This window comes from Plecotus auritus, assembly GCF_963455305.1.
Source record: "Plecotus auritus genome assembly, chromosome: 4".
NCBI lineage: Eukaryota > Metazoa > Chordata > Mammalia > Chiroptera > Vespertilionidae > Plecotus > Plecotus auritus.
Genome location: NC_137775.1, coordinates 128,102,283 through 128,125,302, shown reverse-complemented (window position 1 = coordinate 128,125,302; position 23,020 = coordinate 128,102,283). Strand labels below are relative to the sequence as shown.

The 23,020-nt window shown below is 42.7% G+C and overlaps 1 long non-coding RNA gene across 1 annotated transcript in view; it reads left to right on the top strand.

Annotated features, from left to right (window-relative positions):
- LOC308245636 overlaps positions 1 to 22,674 on the top strand; it is a 121,412-nt gene extending 98,738 nt beyond the window's left edge. The window contains exons 6-7 of the long non-coding RNA XR_013960305.1: positions 15,766 to 15,815; positions 21,374 to 22,674. This is a non-coding gene — a long non-coding RNA (uncharacterized lncRNA). The remainder of the gene's footprint in view (positions 1 to 15,765; positions 15,816 to 21,373) is intronic.
- Positions 22,675 to 23,020: the final 346 nt, after the last annotated feature.

The following is a 23,020-nucleotide window of genomic DNA, read 5'->3' as shown; positions in this document are numbered from 1 at the left end:
AGAGGAGCACTGTTTTCCTGTAGAAGTGGATCTGATGTCTATTGTCACACAAAGCTATTTTCCAAAGAAAAATCACGATGTACAGATAAATAGGTTAAAATACATTTGTACTTAGTTTTGGGAGGAAAACTAGTATGACAGTGGTTTGGGCTGGTATGACAGTGGTTTGGGCTGGTATGACAGTGGTTTGGGCTGGTATGACAGTGATTTGGGGCTGGTATGATAGTGATTTGGGCTGGTATGATAGTGGTTTGGGCTGATAGAGAGCACATACTACCTAATGAAAGATTGTTCATGACTGGAAGGGGGTTTAGTTAACACTTGTTATAAAACCAGGCTGGGGAACAGTATAGTGAAATGTTCTAAGGAATACTACAAACTCCACACCCTTTTTCCTGTTCTTTCTTCTTATGCATTTTACTAATTTTCTTTTATCTCTGACACTTCTGTTATAGAGAAAGGGCAAATAGCAATATTAAAATATTTCCTGTTATTAATTCCCTTTTAATGTGCATGAATTTTGTGCACTGGGCCACTAGTTTTTAAGAATTAGCACACTATTAATGAATTGCTACAGAAGGAGAAAGGACAGTAGGAGGTAAAAAGGAATTAAAAAATTTTTTTTTCAGTTTAGGAGATTTTATAAAGTCATTGGAGTTGCTATCATTTGAGGACAATTAGAAACAAAAATGAAAAAGCGTCATCAAGAAGAACATTTGACGTGGAGTCAGGCTTTTACAGATTGATGAATATCAGGTCATTTTCAAGGAGCGTAATAGCCTTTCTCTTGAAATATTTAAGGAACATTTTAATTTATGAGAAATCTGATAGATGGTTACAGTTACAGAACCAAATGTTGTACTTAAGCGTAGCCTTCTGATTGTACTTAAGTAAGGTACTTAAGTGCAGTACTTCCCAAACTGTAATATGCGTGCAGATCTTGGGGATCTTACTAACTTGCAGGTTCTGATTCAGTAGCTCTGGGATGGCACCTAGGGCTCTTCATTTCTGACACGCTCCAGTGATGCGATGATGCTGGTCTCTAACCAGGCTCTAGGAAACCTAACCCTTCCATAGTCTCCATCCCAGCTAAGCCTCTGAGGTAAACGCTTAATTCCCACACACCTTGGTACATGGATTTTTACTTTTGTCATTGACCATCAGCAGGACAAATAGAAGTCCTTTTGACATCTTTTCACATATGCTCAAGCCATGTATTTCACAACTAGGAGATACGTTAAATGATTTCCTTTGGTATATGGCATAAAGTCATTTGTATAAATCTGGCCTTTGCTAGTAGTTCTGTAAGATAGGACAAGGGTGTCAAGGTCTGGGCCATTCTTATAAATGCTGTTCTTGATAAATGTTAAAAATGAAGCAGAGTAGCACAATATTTTGGAGACCAGCTGCAAACAGAGTAAGATTGACAGGAACCCAGCCTGATAACATGCTGCAAAGAAGAAATCAGCATGTAATGAACCAAAGAGTGTGTATCAGCAACGACTGAGCCTCCCTGTGGGGAGAAAGGGTTTAGAGATGAGTCCTTGTCTCCTTCACTTGCTGTAAGTAAGTAAGACTACCTCACGGCAACCACGTCTCATTTTTTAATAGAACAGCTTGAATACACTAACAGTATATTAGTAACTTGAAAACCAAAAAGTTACTTGGTTTACATCAAATTCATTACTCCAAGGTATACAGAGGGCCAGACGCTATTTTCCACCTGTTTGCCACGTTCGGAGCAGGGTCTCTCTACCAACATAACTGACTGGCTGCCTGCGCCACCCCAGGACTTGATCGGAACCAGGGAAACTTTCTGACTTGACTGGTGCATTAATTTCTCCAGGACTCTGTTTCTCATTCTGGGTTTAAACATAGCTCTCGAAATCTGACTTTTATTGCTCTTTATGCAGGATTTTCACAGTATGTTCTTTCTTCCAGTCTTCCTGTTTGCAGAGGGAAGCATAGTAAACGCAGCCCCATAGATCTAGGCCAGTGGTCGGCAAACATGTGGCTCGCGAGCCGCGGTTTGCCGCTCTGTTGACTAATGAGTTTGCCGACCACTGACCTAGACTCTGGATTCCAATAATTACAGGCTGTTTTGTTCCTTGTGATTAAGCCCCTATCCCAGTAGGAATAAATTTACTCTTTGTCATTGTTGGTACTCCTCGCCTCCCAGAAGGAAAGAGGGACTCCCAGTCTCACCGCTCACGGTTGCTGCTGCTCAGGCCCTGTCCCTGTGGTGCGCCTGAGGGAGGCTCTGTCGGTGGCTCTGCCCCATGATGGCCAGCTCCCCCAGGGGTCTTAGCAGAATTCCCCGAGCCCATGTGTTCACCAGCATCCCCAGGAGAAGCCTGCCAGCCACCTTGATCGGAATCCCAACTCCAGCAGCTGTGTGATGGTCAGGGCTTTGCCCTTCATGGGACAGCAACCCCTTCCCCACTCAGTGTTGGGGAAATCAGCCCCAGAGGTTGAGTAACTCCCATTTTCAAGGCTACAACCTTCACATCCATAGCTCTGAGGTCTTCCAGAACCTTCATTCCTTTGGTCTCCACCATTAACACTCAGAGGTCTGCAGGTTAGTCCACCCCAGACCCAATGAATTCTCTCTTGTTCTAAAACACCAGCAAAAAACAAAAACAAAGCTTTTCGCAACTACTGCTAACATTGGTTGCGTGATTACTTGGAGTCAGATACTATTCTGGAAGACCATTAAGTATCTTCATTTTAATTCATATAACCATCCTGGATGGTATTAGTCCGTTTTTACATATAAGGAAATCGTGGTTCATGGGGTCTGGCCCAGAGCCTACAGCTACTGAGAGGAGGAATCTGAATGTGAACTCAGATTCGCTGGCGCTTTGCAACTAAACCCTGGGAATGTGGTTGCTGAGCTCTCACATTGCCAACGATGGTTCCACCTTGAGGATGTTCAGTGCGTTTCCCTTATCTGAAAAATCAGTGTGGAGTAGTTACATTCCACCTTCCATGTCAAAAATCAGTGATTCTGCTCAACTGCTGTTTTACTTCTAGTCTTTTTAAGCAAGAAAAAAAATTTCTTAATTGGAAAGGGTACAGAGCTGCAGCCATCCCTCTGGAAGTGTAGCTCAGTGTGGGGAGATACTCAGTGACTACTGGTCTAAAAAAATGGTTCTCACACTCTCTAATTTGCTGAATTAGCTTGCAAATTACTCTCTCCAAAGACTCCCAATGCCGACTCCCTTTGAAAAATCACATAGGACTTAAAAGGGGTTCAATACAGGAGAAAAACAACCTTTGTCCAAATTTTAAATAAAGTAAGAGATTCTGGAAGCCAAGTGGTTGCTCTCTGAAGTGAAATGTTCAGTTCAGTAGATTGTTTCTGAACTATTAGAAAAGTATATGGGATAGGTCCAACGAGAGTTCACTAGAGGACAAACAACGCAAAACTAGTGTTTCCTTTGGTGAAGAGTTCACACATGAAGGGTATGTTGTTGGCAGGTTTTGTCTTAATTTTATCAAAGCATTTGACCAAGAATTCTCTGAAGATGGTGATCTGTTGATTAGATTAGTGGTTTCATTTATTTATTTATTTATTTATTTATTTATTTATTTATTTATGTCTATTGGAAAGGAATAACTGAGAAAAGGGCCTAGGAATCCATGTTACTAAAGCTTATCTGAGGCTAGTGCAGCTGGTCCATACACTGGGATTCGTAAACCAGAGACTGGTTTTCAGACTTTTGGGGGACAGGAAATCCTTTCATCAAGTGAAATCTTGGATGAAATCTGCCATATAAAACAGATAAAGTAACAATTTCATTTGAATAAAATGTTTGAAGTTTACATTTATAATGCTTACTGAAGAATAAGAACAATGAGACAGTTACAAAGACATAAAAATCTTAAATCAGGTGTTGATAGTAACTCTAATAGCAATATTCATATTATCAACGTCTGTGTTTAATAAAATTATATACTTTGCCTTAAATGCATAATGTTTTAAAACCCAATATAGATAATTTCTTGGAAATGGTAACAAGAGTTTTAGTTTGGTTTTTACTAGTAAATAAGTTGCCTTAGAATCCCAGGATATATCTCAGTGCAGCCAGTCTAAGGGAGGGAATATTTGTTTCAAAACGGTAACCCTGTAACTAACCTTATGGAAACAATTGCTCACATTCCTTATCATAAATCTAGAGTCATACAGGAAATATCTAATTCTTAGAATAAATATTTACCCTCTCTCGAGTAGGGTATTATCACGAAGGACTTTTTACTGTGATGAAAGCAAGGCCATCCAGGTGCCCCCGAGCCTCGCCTGGCAGGCAGTGGAAGCACACTCAGGTGTGGCCTTGTGTCGTGTGCTTGCTTGACCAACTTCATGAGAGCAGACTGTGCACACCGGTACTTTTCACCAGGCTGAGGCGGGGCTGCCACTTCCCTTCAGCATCGCACTTATCAGAAGTACAAGAGGTGCAGAGTGAGCCCCCGGGAGGACTGCTTAGATCTCCCAGACTGAGTGGTTGGCCCTGGGTACACAGTATCTGCAGCAGGTGGGAAATTTGCACATATGCCATTTCGATGTCATTTATAAAATAATTAAAGTTTCTAAAAATATCTAAAATATATTTAAACATTAGAAACAGATGGTGGTGGTATCCTTGGAGCACTTCCATATGAGTCTTTTTAAAAACAGTAGTCTAATATTGACTGGATGCTTGATTTATGTTAGGAAAAATGTTTGGTTTCCTGGGGAATACAGAGATACATTTGGGGACAACTAGGTAGTGTAGATGAGGAAAAAATGGTAACTCAGAAAGTGAGTTCATGTACACAAAGAAAGGACAGACTACCTTTGAGTACAGATGGAGGAGTGACCTCTTTTGGACAGAAAATCAGGGAGGATTTCCTGGAAAAGAAGACATGTGGGGCAGTCCTGCGGACATATAGGACTTGGATATGAGACTCTTAGGGAGAAGAAGTGATGTTCTAGGCCAGTGGTCGGCAAACTCATTAGTCACTAGAGCCAAATATCAACAGTACAACGATTGAAATTTCTTTTGAGAGCCGAAAACCGACTTCTGCACATGGGCCATGAAGTTTCAATTGCACTGTACGTGCGCACCCACACGTGGTATTTTGTGGAAGAGCCACACTCAAGGGGCCAAAGAGCTGCATGTGGCTGGCGAGCTGCAGTTTGCCGACCTCTGTTTAGGCCACTTTACCTTTTGAGAGCGTATACTTTTAGGGAAAAATAATGTAGATAACACAACTCTCTTAAGCAGATTACCTTCTTCATTAATAAATTACCTCTATATGCATTTTAAAATGTACTTCATTAATCATCTCTAAAAGGGACCATTCTCAAATATTTAACTCATGCCTGAGGTTTTTTTTTTTTTTAATTTTATTATTATTTCCAAAGTTACTCCCAGCAGACAGCGGTTTAACTTGCTCAGATTTAGGCCTTTCCAGCAATATTTTGCCTAACTTGGCTGCCCCTTTAATACCTACATGCATCATAAATTTACCCTAAGCCTGGCCTCTGTAAGAATTATAGCCACTCATCCTTCATGTGTTCACCCACGCTGGTATACTGGGCACCTGGTTACAAGCCAGGTCCTGGATAGTTCTAGGCACCCAGCAGGGAACAAGTCAGAACTGGACAGGTGAATTGAGTACCTGGAAACCACCTACAGTTATCATTAAACTGTATTTTAAAAAGATAACAGTGTAACTTTCCCTACAAACTGATAACTGCATTAAATGTATACCTCCCAGAGCTTACGTTTCAACAGGGATCAAAGCTTTTCCTAGAACTGCCTCTCCAATCAGGCAGTGTATGAGGGGAATTGTGGTTTGAGCCTTGGGAATTTTCCAGCTTCTATGGCTTTTAAGCAGCAGGGCTGGTACTGTCCTATCTGTTCTTTGTGGTGCGGCCTGGCTCTGATAATATTCTCCCCAGGAAAGTGGCTTAAAGAAAACTCACGGGAAAAGTCAGTTAGATACACTGTGACAGAAAAGAACTCTTGTTGGATTTTGCTTTTCTGAGCATAGAGAAGGTGCAGCACAGTGCAGATACGGGCTGTCAGGTGCTGTTGGTCAGTGGGCAAGTCACTTCACCTCTCTGTGCATCTGTAAATAGAGATGATTTCATATAATACCCACCTCAAAGGATTACTGAGGGACAAACAAGTTAATATACTATAATACAGAGTATTTAGAATTGTGCCTGCCATAGAGTAAGCAATAGATTACAATTAGCTATTAGTGTTTTTCCAGTTTGTCAGTTCTTCTGAGAATATGTAGTTAGATATAAAGTAAGAGTGGGTAAGAAGCTAGACTTAAAAAAAAGGATGCTTAATTCCTCTCCCCCTCCTCATACTCCCCACCCTCCTGCCCCACCAACCCCAGAGTTATTTATTTTGTAGGGCTAGAACACCATATTTGAATGTCTGACCTTGAACATTTCTGATTAAGTAGTTCTGGGCAACGCTTTAATAGTTGGAAAATAAATCAGGCCTCCCACACATACCTGCTCAGCCAAGAATTTGTTTGCCCCAGGATCTGTGGGTGGGCGGGAGTGGAGGCAAGCACACACCCAGGCCGATGTGCACTCTTGGTTCTTGCAGGAAGCTGTGCTGGCCAGTGTTTCCCTGTTATTTCTTTCCTTTTCTCCTTCTAGAGAAACAAATATTTTCATTTGTTAAAAATGCTTATTCTCTCTCCTTACCCCGACCCCAGGGGGACACCCCCCTCTTCCCATTTGTTCCTTTGTTTTCTGAAGTTTGACCCTTTATTTGTCCTTTGGCATTGCACTGGGCAGACTTCTCCCAAGCCCAGGATGGCAACACATGGTCGGTATACACTGAAGAGTCATAGGCTCCCTGCATGGACCACAACTTTCAGTCTGTGACAAGGCCTCTGGAAGTGTCCTGAGTTTTTCTGTGGTTCTTGTAGTGGGGACTCGAGGAGACCCCTGCCCCTTGCCCCTCGCCTTTGCACTGGGGTATGCAACAGGTGTGCGTCCTGAGGATGTGGGTGAGGGGGTCCAGTACACACTAGAGAGGTTTAGTGTCCTGTTCCTGTAGCACATGCCAGCCACAGCAGGACATGTGGTCTGTGTGGCCTTCTGTTACTGGTTCCTGGCTTGTTTCATGTTTTTCTTTCCAGCCTATTGAACATTTAATCCCATTGTCCTGGTTAAGTCCTCTCGGGAGAGCAGGTGTGTTCTGCGTGTGAGAACAGGCGTGTGCCGGGTCCTGTCCTGTGGGAAGCAGCCAGGGGTGGACTGGAGAGAGGGCTTCGCAGCTCAGGGACATGTCCTTGGCCAGAGCTGAGCTTAAAGGTCACTTGACCTTTGAGTCCAGGGAATTGCACTTCCCTTCATTTTGCACCTGCCCCTCGGGGTGCTCTGCAGGCGAGCTCTCAGGAACACTCCGTTCCCTCTGCTTCCCTCTCCGATTAGGGAAGGACTAGGGACGCCAGGCTGGTAGGTATTGGGTGCATTCTTTGTAGGAAGTGGCCTGGCTTCAAGGTGGGAGACTGGTATTTGGGGACCTTTGCTCTGGAGTTAGAATCTGGATAGGTCTTCCCAAAAAGCCGGCCTTCCCCCTCGTGGCCGACGGGAATTTTGGAGGCAGCAAAACTCACTGCTCAAATACATGGAAGAACTGTCAAAATTAAAAGGAAAGGTTTTGTTTTGAAAATTATACCCCATCTACAAACAGCCTCCAATCTAGGGTAACCACCAGACATCCTGTTCTCAGCATGTTCGCTGCTTGTCCTGAGCCGCTCAGGGTGGCTGTGTCAGGGTCCCGTGATGTGAAATCAAGACCTCCCTTAACTCCCAGCCTCTACCCGTCCCGTCATGGAGGAGATCCACTGTGCTTCCCTCTATAATAGGGAAAGGGGGCGGCAGTTTATATGCAAGAGGCCCTGCCACCCTCTGCCCGGAGGCTGCAGCCTCTTTGTCAGGCCTCCCTCACGGCCGCCTGGGTGGGCAGTGGCATCTGTAGGGCCCAGAAAGCACCTTGTTGCAGCTCAGGAGAGAAAGTGGGACTACAGGAAGCAGGCTGTGGGAGGTGTTTGTAGGGTGGGAATGTGTTCATAGCCATCCGTGAGGGTGTGGGAGGACATTCAAACTTATTAGGGGAAATTACTTTTATTATTAAATAGCATATGCATATATGTGTGTTTATATACATAAAAACAAAATATTGGGACTATTTTGAAGCAGTTAGCTATTAACAATAGATTGTTACATACATAAAATGATACATAAAACATACATAAGATGATAAACTCTAACGAAGGCCCCAGTAATTCTTATCTTTCTACATAGTGTACATTCATTCAAACTAACTTCTTCCCAGTATTGGAATTCCTTCTACCGTATACATAGGCGAAAATCCAGGCATCATCTCTCTCTTCACTTCCCTCCTCTCCTCTGCCTGCACTTACAAGTTTCCCCCGATCCTGCCCTCACAGGCCTCGCAGTCAGAGTATGTGCAGCAGAGGAAGGCGGCACGGGTAGAGGGGCATGAAGTGACCCGGAAGAGGAGCAGGCTCTAACCTGCCCTGAAGGAGGGAGACAGGAGGAGTCACAGAGGACCCTTCCAGACCCAGTGCTCAGGATGTGGAGTGCCATGGGCCCATCCTTGGGGAACACGCAGCCTAGTGTGGGTGCGATGTACAGAGGCTGGCGAGGGGCAGGGTAGGAGGAAGCAATCTCAGCAGTGATGGAGCTCACTGCTTTGTTTAAAACAATAGTTCCGTGGCTAAGAAGTATATTTTGTTAGAAAGTACTTCCTTAAATTACGGCAAATCCTCCTTTTCTATTGGACCTCTGCGTTCAAGTCAAAAGAGCAGCACAGAATGTGCCTCTCTGCTCTCTGCCACGTGCCTTCATAGGTAGGTGGTCTGTCACTTCTTTACACCTTGCCCCAGGCTGTGTATACCTTTATCCTTCTTAGTAGATTTACTATAACCCAGTGATGATTTCGTGGTCTTTGCAGAGTCTGCAAACAGTGGAGTGTGGTCTCCTAGATTGAGCTTGTACATCTCATCTCCAAAGCAGTTATTGCCACTGCACCCTCATCTCTTGCTTCTTGTCTGTTGGGTTCCTCCCTTTGGTTTTACAGGATCCCTGAGGGAAGCAGTCTAGGAGTTAGTCCAGCCACCTTTCCACCATACCATCTCCTTCCGGTCATCTTAGGGTCCTCGAGAAAGGAAAAGTAGGCCTTTCTCACACATGCCCTGGGATCCTTGTCCTAGAGAAATAGTATTTATTTATTTATTTTTTTTAACAATCTCACCACTTCGCTTCTTACACTTTGGAAGCAAACTAAGAAAGAAATACATACCTGTTATAAAAATGAATTGGGATGAACTAAAATCCCTCAGAAGTTAAGGGTCGAGAGGGGAATTTTATAACTCAAGTTCCATGCGAATTATCTGTAGTTAGAAAATGTCGGTTATATATTCTGCAGGAGCGATTTGGTCATATGTGTAATGTGAGACCCCTCTGCCTGAGAGTGGAGGGATTGGGCCCTGGAGAGGAATTCCCAGGGGCTGCTTGTTACAGAAGCTGGCACCGCAAGTAACCCTCATAAAATTTCCGTACTTTCCCAGCCAAGCCAGGGTTGCCTATGGATTAGCCTCTTTACAAAAAAAGGTTGAGATGGAAAATGTTCAGTAATTTTGGAATTACTCACCTCGTGCAGAAGCTGGGAGCTTACCTGTTAGCAGTGGTCATTTGCAGGGATTTCTGCCTACGTGGGAGTGGATGAGCGAAGGAAAGGGAGGATAAAAGGAGGAGAACATTACGCCGTTGCTCAAGTAGAAGTTTCCGATCTGATCATCTAGCTAAGGACACCCCAGAAAAGACTCTGCTGATTGCTGGGATTTAATTATCTGACTATGGAGGGCAAAGTCTTGTTTTCAGTAAAAAGAGTGTCTTGGATTCAGTTGTTTCAGTCTCGGTCAGCGGGCCTTGCAAGGGAATCAAAGGGAGAGGGGAAGGAGAGAAGTGTTTTACCACTGTACTCAACCTGTGGTCCGTGGACAGCCACGCCAGCATCGCTGGCAAGCCTCCTAGAAATGCAGTCTCAGGCCCAGACCAGAGCCCCTGGACCAGAACCTGCATTTGCACCGGACTTACAGGCAATTCCTATGCACATTGAAGGTTCAAAAGCACCGCCCTAGCGGGCGACGACAGTGCCTGATTCACACGGGCGATCTACCTGTCTGGACACACTTTGAGAAAAGCTGAACAAATAAGGCATATCAGCCCTGAGTATGACATGTCAAGAACCAGTGTAACTTCGTTTACAGCGAGAGACCAGGCCATCTGTTGGTGTTTGATTCAACAGCAGAGTTCTGTTTAGGGGAGGACAGGGTTTGTTTACCACACGGCAGAGTTGAGTTGCTCCATGGCTTGATGTCCCAGGAGGAGCTGCCTCCCTGCCCCAGAGCTTTCGAACAGTTGCTGTGATGACAGTTAGAGGAAGTGGTCTCCCCCTATTAAAAACTTTTTCTTCCTTTTCACTTTTATTTGTGCTTACTTTGCTATACTTAAAAAAATATATATGTTTGTATTGATTTTTAGAAAGATAGGAAGGGAGAGAGAGAAACATTGATCAGCTGCCTCCTGCACACCCCCTGCTGGGTATCAAGCCCATAACCCAGGCATGTGCCCTGACCCGGATCGAACTGGTGACCTCTTTGTTCATAGGTCGACGCTCAACCACTGCGCCACACCAGCTGAGCTATTTTATTTCTAAATTACAGTTGACATTCAATATTATTTTGTTTTCATTTCAGGTGTACAGCGTAGTGGTTAGATAGTCATACACTTCCTCCCCCCGATATTTCCAGTACCCACCTGGCATCTCACATAGTTATTACAATACTGTCTGTATTCCCTATGCTGCACTTTACAGCCCTGCGACTGTTTTCATAGCTCGTAATTGGTATCCATAAATCCCTTTACCTTTTTCTATCCTCTCAACCCCCTTCCCTCTGATAAGCATCAATTTGTTCTCTGTATCAATACATTTATTTCTGCTTTGTTTGTTTAGATTCCACATATAAGTGAAGTCATATAGTATTTGTCTTTCTCTGTCTGACTTCACTTAGCATAATACCTCCAGATCCATCCATTTCCCACCTATTAACCATAGAGCAGAGAATAAAAAGGGTATTTTAATTTCTTCTTTAGACTTCCATCATGTCCCTTTTTCACTTGACATCGTGTTACCCTCTTGGGTTTTTTCAAGGAAAGGGGTCTGTGCAGAAAAGTGTTGCTTCCTCAGTGATGTGCCCAGAAGGAATCTTCTGGGCTCAGCCCAGACTGGCACTGCTGACAGAGGCGAGGACTTGACTGGACTGACCGGGACCTGTTTGAATAGGAACACCTCTGGGTTTATCCTGTTGTACATCCGTAGACCTTCAAGTGGAAAACCTTTTGTTAAATAAGTCATTAACTATCACGGTCCACATATAGGATGATGTTTCTCCTTACCTAGGGAGCCTTTTATTTTCAGAGTAAATGAAAAGTGCTAATATAATATAACAAGTACTTAACCATTAGCACAAGTTCTTCCATGTTCAGTTCTTTTCTAATGTGATGCAAAGATTTTTGGGTCTGTTTAATCTTTTCCATTATCTGTGGTGATCAGCTATTACTCTATAGTAGATAAAAATTCACTAGGTTTTCTTCTTTAAACGTAACAATTAAAAAAACAACAACACCTTTTACTAGTAGTGGTAAAAGGATTAAGACTATGAGGGCATTTCCTTCAAGTTCCATGAAGACTCCATTAACTTTTTTTTTTTTAATATATTTTATTGATTTTTTACAGAGAGGAAGGAAGAGTGATAGTCAGAAACATCGATGAGAGAGAAACATCGATCAGCTGCCTCTTGCACACCCCCTACTGGGGATGTGCCCGCAACCAAGTTACATGCCCTTGACTGGAATCGAACCTGGGACCTTTCAGTCCGCAGGCTGACGCTCTTCCACTGAGCCAAACCGGTTTTGGCTCCATTAACTTTTTAGAGGCTCTGCTACATTCTAGTTCGAGCCACTGCAATCTCATGCCTGGATTGTTCAGTAGCCCAATACCTGATCTTGCTGTTTCTCCCTTGCCTTCTGTTTAGTCTTGTCTCAGCATAGCAGCCAGATCATATTTGCCTCTGCCCAAAACATCTCAGTTGTGTTAGATGGCTCTCGGAATAAAAGCCAAAGGCCTGTAGTGCCTAGAATCCCACTGCCTGCCCCAGTCAGACTGGCCACACTGCTGCCTCAGGGCCTTGGTACTTCCTGATCAGTCCGTCTGGAACCATCTGAAGATATCTACATGACTCACCCCCACACTTCCTTCAGGTCTGTGCTCATGTGCCAGTTTCTCAGTGAGGCTTTCCTTGACCACTCTATTTAAAATTTAACACCCTCCTCCACACACACACCTGACATATCTTATATTTTACTTAATATATGTTCAGCCCTAACTGGTTTGGCTCAGTGGATAGAGCGTCGGCCTGTGGACTGAAGGGTCCCAGGTTTGATTCCGGTCAAGAGCATGTACCTTGGTTGTGGGCACATCCCCAGTAGGGGGTGTGCAGGAGGCAGCTGATCAATGTTTCTCTCTCATCGATGTTTCTAACTCTCTATCCCTCTCCCTTCCTCTCTGAAAAAAACAATAAAATATGTTAAAAAATATATATGTTCATTGTCTGTCTTCTCTAAGAAGTTACCTCTTTGAGAAGAAGAGGTTTTGTCTTGTTGAGTGTGTGTCCCCCGCCCTTAGAGCAATGGCTGGCTTATTCAAGGTGCATACTATTTTTTGAATGCAGAATGTAGCTGGCCCTCTTCAATCCCATGACTAGATATGAATTTAGAGCCAAAAGCACTGTGGGACTTCTTCCTACCAGTTTCATTCTCATCCTCGTTGCATAAAAGGACTGAAATGTCAGGAAAACATCTTTAAAATATTAACCACAGCTGTGAGCCATTTAAAACAGTCTACATAGTAAGTTAGGGAATGCCAATTAATTGTTGATTTGTAAGGCAAATGGGAGGACACAGTGGGTACACAGCAGGTCTCCTTTGTGCCAAACATGCAGAGTCAGGCCTGGGGACGGCGGAGGTGCCTCCTTCATGGATCTTCACACTTTCTCGCTGTCAGCCCCTTCATTGTGGCAGCATCCCACAGCAACTCAGCCCCCGTGCCCCCTCCTCCAAGGACTACTGCTTTGGGTGCGCCTGCATGCATGTGTATTTGTTTACCAGTGTTGTCTCATCAAGGACTTCCTTTGGCTGCAACTTATGTTTTCCTTTTTGTTTATAGTGTTTCTTAGTAACCCCCTGCCACAAGTCTCTCTGCAGAGTTGCTATCCAAATGTATCTTGAACTTTGTGCTCTATTTCTCCTTTAGTATAGCAAGATTTATGTTGGCCATGGAAGTCTAGAAAACAAAGGTTACAGAAGTGAATGTAGATGGTGCTCATTTAATTTCTGGCACCCCAGACGCGGGAGGGCACATTGCGGAGGATGAAGCCCACTCAGGGGAGCCATCCATGTGGTTTGCTTGGCGGACTTATCTCCGTCATGGTGATAGACACACCAGATTCTAATAGCCCAGAGCCATCACTCATGCAATAAGCTGTCTCTTGAATCTCCACTCTTCTGCAGCTTGCTAACAGAATGAGCAGTGTCCACCCTCATGGAGCCTCTGATGATCTAGTGAGAGAGAGAAATGTAGATTAAATAACCACAGAAATGTGGGATTATAAACTGTGGCAGGTGCTGTAAAGGAGAAGATTAAGGTACTGTAGGAGCTTTGTCCTAGTCGTGAGCCCATGTGGCATTTGAGCTTGGACCTGCAGGTTACTAGGCATATGTGTGCTTTGGAGGGAAGGGGCAGAGTGTGTGTGTTCAATCCTGGGCAGAGGAAACGGAGGTGTGCAGCATCTCCGAGGTGTTGAGGGATCTTGTGCATTCCAGGGAGTAGAAGGAGACCAGAGTGGCTGAAGTGTGAGATGACGGGTGAGTGGTGCATGGAGGGGCTGGAGAGGTGAGCAGGGCCAGAGCGAGGCCTGCTGGGTATTTATCACAAGACTGACCCAGAGCATTACAGGGGTTTTGGTAGGGCAGAGCCATGGTCTGTTTTCTATTTTTGAATGTTTGCTCTGGGCATGTTGTGGAAAGGAGGGAGAGCGGAAGCTGGGAAAATTGCTAGAGTTGTTTTGTGTTTGTCCAGGAGGATGGTGGCAGCTGGTCTGGAGAGAATGTCGGAGGACGTTGGCATCCAGCTTGTGATCGCTCTGATGGGCTCACTGAACAATCTTCTGCTAATTTGGCTTGATCTTTGACCTGCCAATGAGGTGCCCTACACCTGGGATTTTAGTATTTTTGTTGACTAGAGAAATGTGAATACATTAGTCAAGCTGGGTCGAGCTAATGTCCAGGCTGTCTGACAATTATATGTTTCCTTGTAAATGTGTACATAGGCATTATGGCTTTCTGTGTGGGTCAGTTTGTTGTGAGCTGTGTTGGCATGAGGCAGTATTAATAAACATCATTTCTGGAAACAGTGGGTTTTGGATCTAATCACTTTTGGAACCAGCAGAGTTGAGGTATAGAATGTAGACATCAGGAATTCTCTGATGTCACCTGGTAGAGACTTTCTGAACAGCTATCTTTCCTAGGCAACATTTTGCCTTTAATGATGCTTTTCCATGATTATTTACAAAAATTTTAAGTGACTCTATAATAGCTACATCCACCAAATGTTTCTATCTTTAGAACAGCAATTACTTCACCCAGTGGGGAAAGGTGCTGCCCACCTGAAGATCTTCAGAGGGCGTGTAGTTTGAAAAGGCAAATTAAATGCAGAAGGATTCAGAGTCAAGGAGAATCTTACTATAAACTACAGGCCCAATGCACGAAATTCGTGTAAGAGTAGGCCTTCCTTTCCCTGGCTGCCAGCACTGGCACCCGGGACTGGGCTTTCCTCCGGCTGCTGGCTTTGTCTGGAAGGTCGTTCAGTCTAATTAGCATATTACGCTTTTATTATTATAGACTAGAGGCCCAGTACACGAAATTCGTGCACTGGGGCGTGGGGGAGGGGTGGGTCCCTCAGCCCAGACTGTGCCTTCTCGCAGTCTGGGACCCTTCGGGGAATGTCCGCCTGCCGGCTTAGACCTGCTCCCAGCAGTCAAAACATCCCTCGCACAGTCCGGGACCCCTTGCTCCTTACCGCCTGCCTGCTCACTGCTCCTTAGCGCTGCCGTGGAGGCAAGAGAGGCTCCCACCACTGCCGCTGCACTCACCAGCTGTGAGCCTGGCTTCTGGCTGAGCAGCACTCCCCCTGTGGGAGCTCACTGACCACTAGGGGGCAGCTCCTGCATTGAGCATCTGCCCCCTGGTGGTCAGTGCGCATCATAGTGACCAGTTGTTCTGGTCATTCCACCGTAATGGTTGCTTAGGCTTTTATTATATAGCTTGGTTCTCTGTGCATCTAACTTTTCATTATGTGTGTTGATTTCTTTAGAGACTATGAGGTATTTGTTTTTCAAATATCCTGTTATCTCTACATATAATGATACTGTCTTAATGTTCTGTTTAGGAACTGAGTCAAGGTAGGCAGCTGAACTAATTGGATGAAGTTTCATGAAGCCCTTTTGGTACTCTCAAGTTCAGAAAATATCAAACAGTGATATGAAATGCATTATGCATTTGTGAATACTCACTAACAGTGTTTTCCTCATCTTTTGCAGGAGAAAAATGGAAGAAACATACTTTTAATGGAATGGAATAAACTGAGCAGGTAACCGAAGTTAGCAGGGGATGTGTATGCATTAGTCAAATTTTTGTGAGTTATTATTTGTGAAGTCCTCAGAGAGTACCTGGCACATAGTAAATACTGTATAAGTGTTTGCTGTTACTAAGTTATTAGATGTACCTGAGCCAAAAAGAAACCAGTCAATGGTTCTTTTAAACTAAAAACTATCCAACAAAAATGAACCCTTTGCACCTAAAGAAGTTGTGGACATCGTTGGTAAGTTCAAGCCTGCCCTCTGTGTGACCTGGTACGGGGCCTGAGAAACGGAATGTCTTAATCTTGGAGCACCATGAGCACATGAACTCCCATTTGTTTTGCTTTTGAGCACTCATTCAGAATGACCTTATAAGTGTTAGATCCATTTCAATTTTGAAACAAAACAAGTTTCTTTAAAATTCTTGAAGTGATAGTTCTTTATGATTTGGGGAAATGGCTCAGTTTGCAGACGGCCGCTGAAATGGCTTCTGGAGAGTTAGAGAGGATGACATTCAGGACAACCTCACCTTCTCTGGTGATAGCAGTGATAACGGGGAATAAGAAGTTTCAAACTCCTGACCCTGCCTGGCACTGACTGCATGTCATAAAACTGTTGGTGTTGCTGAGACCTACTAGCACATTCACCAGACAGTTATAAGGGCCGTATTATGTGCCAAGTTCTGTGCTTGGTGTTGAGATTGCAGAGCTGAACCTGTCACCTCTCTCCTCACTGTCCCCATCTGTGGATCTGCACCAGCACTGGCACCAGCTCCTGCCTTTTTTACCTCACTGCGGGGAGACTTGGGTCTTCAGGCTGGAGTGATGCTCCCCGTCCCACCTTCCCTCTCCTCTTTAACTCTTCCATCTCCGGGCTTTCTCATCACATGAGCACACTGTGCTCTGGGTTGGGAGAAGACGCCAGGTGGGGGATGGGGCCCAGGATCTGATTTTATAGAGTTGGACATTTCCCTATTGGTATTCAGATTGTATCTTCCTTCCCCCAACTTCAGTTTCACAGTATGCCGAGTTCATTTTAAATAATGTCGTCTTCTGTTTTGCCATGTTTTTCTTCTGGGATTTTGAAAGTCACTTTTCTTCCTGGTGGCATTACAGATGACATTATTAACTTGAGAGAGGTGGGCACTGGTGGTGCCCTCAGTGTGTGTCAGTGGCCTTCAAACCTGTTTATTGGCGCCCACAGGAAGAATCCGTGTTATATCAGGACCCAGTGCACATGTTGGTACATGTGGATGTATGGTTTCCCCTAATAATACCTCTACTATATGTGAATTGTGATAGAATTTTCTAGTCTATTGTTGTGTTCTATCACTTTTTCTTTTTTCTCTCTTCTTTTTTAAAATATATATTTTTTTCAATCACAGTTGATATACAACATTATATTAGTTCCAGGTGTACAACATAGTGATTAGACATTTATATAACTTATGAAGTGATCACCCCGAAAAGTCTAGTACCTCTCTGACACCATACATAGTTGTTATATTATTGACTGTATTTCTTATGCTGTACTTTATACCCCCATGACTATCCTCTCTTCTTTTTAATGCAACTCAAAATAGGTTTCAGAACCTACTAGACAGTTGTACTTTGACAACCTTGCAATATTTTCATGCTATGGTAGGGGCACATGCTTTTTTGCCTTCCTCTCCATATTCAGTAGTAATGTGTGCAAGTCTCTCTTATGCCTAAAATCCCCTCAAACTTGCCTTAACTTAATTCTTATGCTCAGGCTTTCCCCTTTTCTAATTAAGCTTCTGTTTCTATTTTATCACATACCATTCATTCCTCAACACTTTTTCTGTTTGACATTTGACATTTCTCTCCTGACTATTAGCCAGGAATCATTTTATTTATCATTTTGAAGGAAATAGATTTCTCTGTACTATTATATCTTGCATGTTAAATAATATTCAAAAAAGTAACACACTTATTTTTCACTAATTCCTTTATTTGTTTGGATTCTGCATATTCAATTTCTCAGAAACATAACTAATCTTATAGTCTGATCTCACAACTCATGCCCTTACTGGTCCAGGGGTCACAGAATCTCAGTAATGGGAGGGTATCTTCTATACCTTGTGTTTTTGGTTGGTGTCATGGGCTTCAGAGAGACACCTGCTGGCCCAAATGTAGTGTTGCATTATTTTTCTATCTTGAAGTCAATCATATTGTCCATTGTAGGACCTTAAACTTTCATAGTGTGCAGGTAAGTTTGGATATTGGAATGCATTGAAGTCACTCACCTCATCTCCTCAAGCATTTTTAGCATTTCCAGCTCAACATTCAATGGACTGAAATGTAGTCATACTATATCACCCTTTAAGCAGCTGATGTCTAATGCGGAAAAGGGTTTCATAGTGAAACTGGATTTCTTATCTTTGTGTGTTCTTTCTTTGGTTAATCCTCACCCGAGGATATTTTTCCCATTGATTTTTAGAGGGAGGTGGGGGAGAGAGAGAATCATCAGTTGGTTGCCTCACAAAGACCGGGTGGGGATGGAACCTGTAACCCAGGTGGGTGTGCAGGATGACACTAACCACTGAGCCATGCCAGCCAGGGCCCTTGGTGTGTTCTTAATAAGGCATCCAACAAACCAGGATCCATTGAACACTTCTGAAAATGATAATAATTCATTCTTCCAAGGTAAGTTAAGAACTTAAGTTTTAAACGGCATAGGTTTGCAGCCTGGTTTGTTATATGAAAGTTACATTTGGTTTACTTACAAGTCTAGTGCTGAAGAAAACAAGAATCTAAAAGCTATTGCTTATTTATTTTGAAGCCCTAATTAAAATATCATAGTGACTTTTATACAATGCTTATTTTAGCAAAATCTTCATTGATTTCAGAGGCAAGTTTATTTATCAAGGAAACATAATTATATGCATTTAAGATTACTCAGTGCATACATCAAAACTTAAGATTATAATGTGCAAAATGGTTTTATTTATTTAGGTTAATCCTCATCTGAGGATATTTTCCCATTGATTTTTAGAGGGGATGGAAAGGAGGGAAAGAGAGAGAGAGAGAAACATGGATGTGAGAGAGACACATTGACTGGTTGCCTCTTGCACATGCCCCTACCAGGGCCGGGGATCAAGCCTGCAATTGAGGTATGTGCCCTTGACCAGAATAAAACCCGAACCTTTCAATGCATGGGCTGACGTTCTATCCACTGAGCCAAACTGGCTAGGGCTAAATGGTTCTTTTAAATAAAAACTAAACTAATACCCATCTGTCCTTGAAGAATATTTCTAAGGTTTTATAGACAGTGAGACAACATATCACATTTTTTTGTCCTGTTTACTCCGAGGCCACGGTACATGCCTGAAAGCCAGTAGAAAAACATTAGAATGTGTGTGATAGTCCCTCTAAGCACAGCTTTGGGAGTATACGGGAGAGGGAGCTAAATCCTAGCCCCTGCCATGGCCCACTCCATCCGCATTTGTCTCTTCCTCCCTTCATTTCAAAAGATGAACGAAGTATCATAGGACAAGACTGTACCAAATCAGAGGAGGGCAGAACTGAAAAGGACATTATTAATGGTTCAAGGGGGGACACATTAGGGCAGAAATCTAAACAGTATTTGGCAACATAAAATACTGTTTTTGAGTTTAATAACCCCAAATAAGAAAAACAACATGTTAAAAGTATTTCATACATGTCCAATTTCTCTGGCCATTTTCCAAGAGGGGAAACTGAAGTGAAAATAGAAACTATTATTCCTTTCATCAAGGCACTTGGATTGATAATGAAAGGTGTGAGAAGTCACAGCAGGTAGCCAGGCACTTCTTTTAAAAGTGTGAGTAAAAGGGTACGACAGTAAACAAGATTTGAAATAGTAAGTGTGTTATGGGTTGCTAGTTCTGAGCTTCAGTGCTGAACAGTCCTAAAATCTTAAGTATTGTTGTCATGAAATAAGGTAAACAAATGCTCGGTTCATTGAAGCACTCAGTCCGTAACAGCTACTGCTGTTGCCGTGTACAAAAATACTCAATGTCACTCTCAGTGCATCCTTTTAGTTGTGTTTGTTATAGTTAGGGATGGATTTGTTTGGATCTGTCTCTATTTTTGTAATAATTTGGGTGGCAGAAAAAAAAATGATGTGAAAAGCATTTATTGTGTCCCGAGTGCTGAGCATTGGGTGCAGAGTGTGAGGGGAAATAGGAGAAAGCTGAAGTGTGCAAAGAACTCAGTATCTAACTCCTGGTGGGAATCAGCGATTGCCATAGTCTCAACAGAACTATGCACTAGTTGGTTCTGAATTATGTTGTCACAACATTGAAAGCTTAAAAAATATTTTGGTTTTACATTGTTGATTATCTATGATTGCCACACAAGGAAAATACTGCTTATTAAAAGAGAGCAGGTTGTAATAGAATATAAAAATAACTAAGATTTCCCTAGGTTGGAATCATTACTTTAATAATCTTGATGTTTAAGATTTTTAAGTAAATATTTTCAATTTACAGTCTACTGTTTAGTCCTCAGGGACAGGGTAATTTAATACATATATGTTTAAAAACACATTGAAAGTAGCATTGCCTTTTAAAATCTGTGTACCCCAACATGACTATCTGAAGATACTTTCTGAATATCTGGCATTTCCAGTGTATACAATATATCTTGCTATTGCAGTAGGAAACAGACCATTTAGGCAGATAGATTCAGTATTTTGGGTATGTCTACATCAATAATTGGAAGAAAATAATCCAGCACTTCTGACTCAAGAGGCAAAGAAATATCTACACTAATAAAAGAGAAAGATGCAAATTGATCGTACATTCGTGACACCCACTAGCCAATCAGGAGTGAGTATGCAAATTAACCCAACAAAGCTGGAAGGTTAATTTGCATACACAGGCGCCTAGCAGTCGGGGACATTCTGCACAGCCCCAGCTGCTCTGGGCCTCTGGGCAGCATGGGAAGGTGGAAAGGTGGCTCTGGGCCTGAGCAAAGGTGGAAAGGTGGCTCCGGCCAAAGCGAAGGCAGTGCTGGCAGCCAGGGGAAGGAAGGCCCATTCTTGCACGAATCTTCATGCATTGGGCCTCTAGTATTTGTATAATTGGTTTTCAGTTTGCCACCTCAGTGGGAAGGAATAATAGCACGGGCAACCTAAATATCTCCTTCACTTATTTTCTTGTTTACTTTTGGCTTTGGGTTGTTCTCAGGAGTGCACAACTGCTTGCAATGAATGGATTGGGAAGTGACCTGATACATATTTATGAAAGAGGAATGTTTCTGTAATTTAAAATTTGTTGCCAATATTGCCAAAAGTTAGAATTAATACATAGGGAGTTTATTACATTTGCCCATTCTTAAAATGATGAATATCCAGGGCTAAGCAGACAGTTAATGCTTGAATCTGTCTTGACAAGCTCTCCTGTCTCCCCCCCACCCTACCCCCTTATATATGAAATTAGTGTAGGGTTCAGATCAAAGATATTTGAAGGGGAAAGTAAGTCACAGAATAATTTAAATGTCAGCATTTGAATTTGGAATTAAAAAGAAGGTTAGCGGACATTTACCTTAATCTTTTCAATTTACAGATAAGGAGACTGGGTTTCTGAGAGCGGATGGGACTTGCAGAAGGTCAGAGCCTTCGAGAGGCACAACCAATAGCAACAGGTAAAGAGTACTTATTCAACTGGAAGTTTTCATGACTTTTTCGACATCATTGAAGTATAATTGACAGATAATATTGCAAAATATTTAAAGTGTACAACATGATGATTTGATATACATATGCATTGTGAAAGGGTTCCCCTCACTTTCAGTAATTTTCAGAAATGAATATTAAACTTCAGGTTTTCAGTCTGTTTTTGTTTTTCATTATTTTTTGTTTGTTTTTAACACACTACTTGGAAAGTGTGTGTCTTGGCAGAATGTAGTGGAAGGCGGGCCTACTCATACCCGGGCATTGTTTTTTCCACCCACTATCTGGGGGGCAGCCTGCCACGTGCACAGACAAAAAAAAAACCTGTCTCGATGACAGTGAAGGTTTTACAGGACACTTTTCAAATCTGAACCTCTTCCCTTTCTAACAGTAGTTGCTCAGCTATGGGTACCCCTGTTCAACCCAGCAAAGAGCACCCCTAATTCCTGTATTTGAGAGGCCTCTGACAGATTGCCTCAATAAATAAAATTCTGTTTAGAAGGTTATTATATACATGTTTGTTTTGTTATTGGGAGAGAAGCAGTTTTAGTGTTGTCCATTAACTTAGAATATTAGTGCCCTGTGCTTGCTGAGGCTAGTTTCCCCTTTGACTCCCCTATCCCTGCCCCATAAGTCATGTAGCGCCCAATTTTTAAAAATCATCTTCCCACAACCAGCTACAACTCTCATATGAACGTCTGTCTTGAAAATGAATGCTCTTGGTTGCAAATGTAGTTAATGAAACAGGGTAAATGGGGCAGGAAAATGAGCATCACCACCAAAAAAAGTCCCAGTATGTACCAGTAATACCACTAGTAAAGAGTGTCATATTTGTAAAGTGCAGGCATTACTGTTCTTTCAACCGAAAGCCAGCTGACCAGCTAGGTTGGTGCATATGTGAATCACCTTTTTTTTTTTTTTAACTGCCAAAAATGTACCCCCTGACCTATTTGAAAGGTATTGGGGCAGACATAATGAATACCTGGTAGAAATAGAAATAAAGTTTCATCTGACCTGGAAAAGAAGTAACCTAAATATACCTAGGGGGAAAAAAACAAAAAACACTAAAAGTTACGATAGTGATAAATGGTAGAATTGTTTTTCTGGCTTCTGTTATGACATTGACACTGCATGTACACAGTGATTATTCAGTTAGAAATGTTGTTTTGACAGCACTCTACCTTCATTGTATTTAAAAAAAATTTTTTTATTGATTTCAGAAAGTAACAGGAGAGATAGAAACATCAATGATGAGAGAGAATCATTGATCGGATGCCTCCTGCACACCCCCTAATGGGGATCAAGCCCACAACCTGGGCATGTGCCCTTGGCCAGAATCGAATCCTGGGACCCTTCAGTCCGCAGGCTGATGCTCTATCCACTGAGCCAAACCAGCTAGGGCTTATATGTATTTTTTAAAAGGTGTGTTGAACCATTGCCTTGCTTTTAGCAGATGACTTGGAGAATGTATATACAGGCCAAGTAGGGTCAAGTATTTGTCACAAATATACTTAAATCTCAGATTTTGTCTGTTATCTGA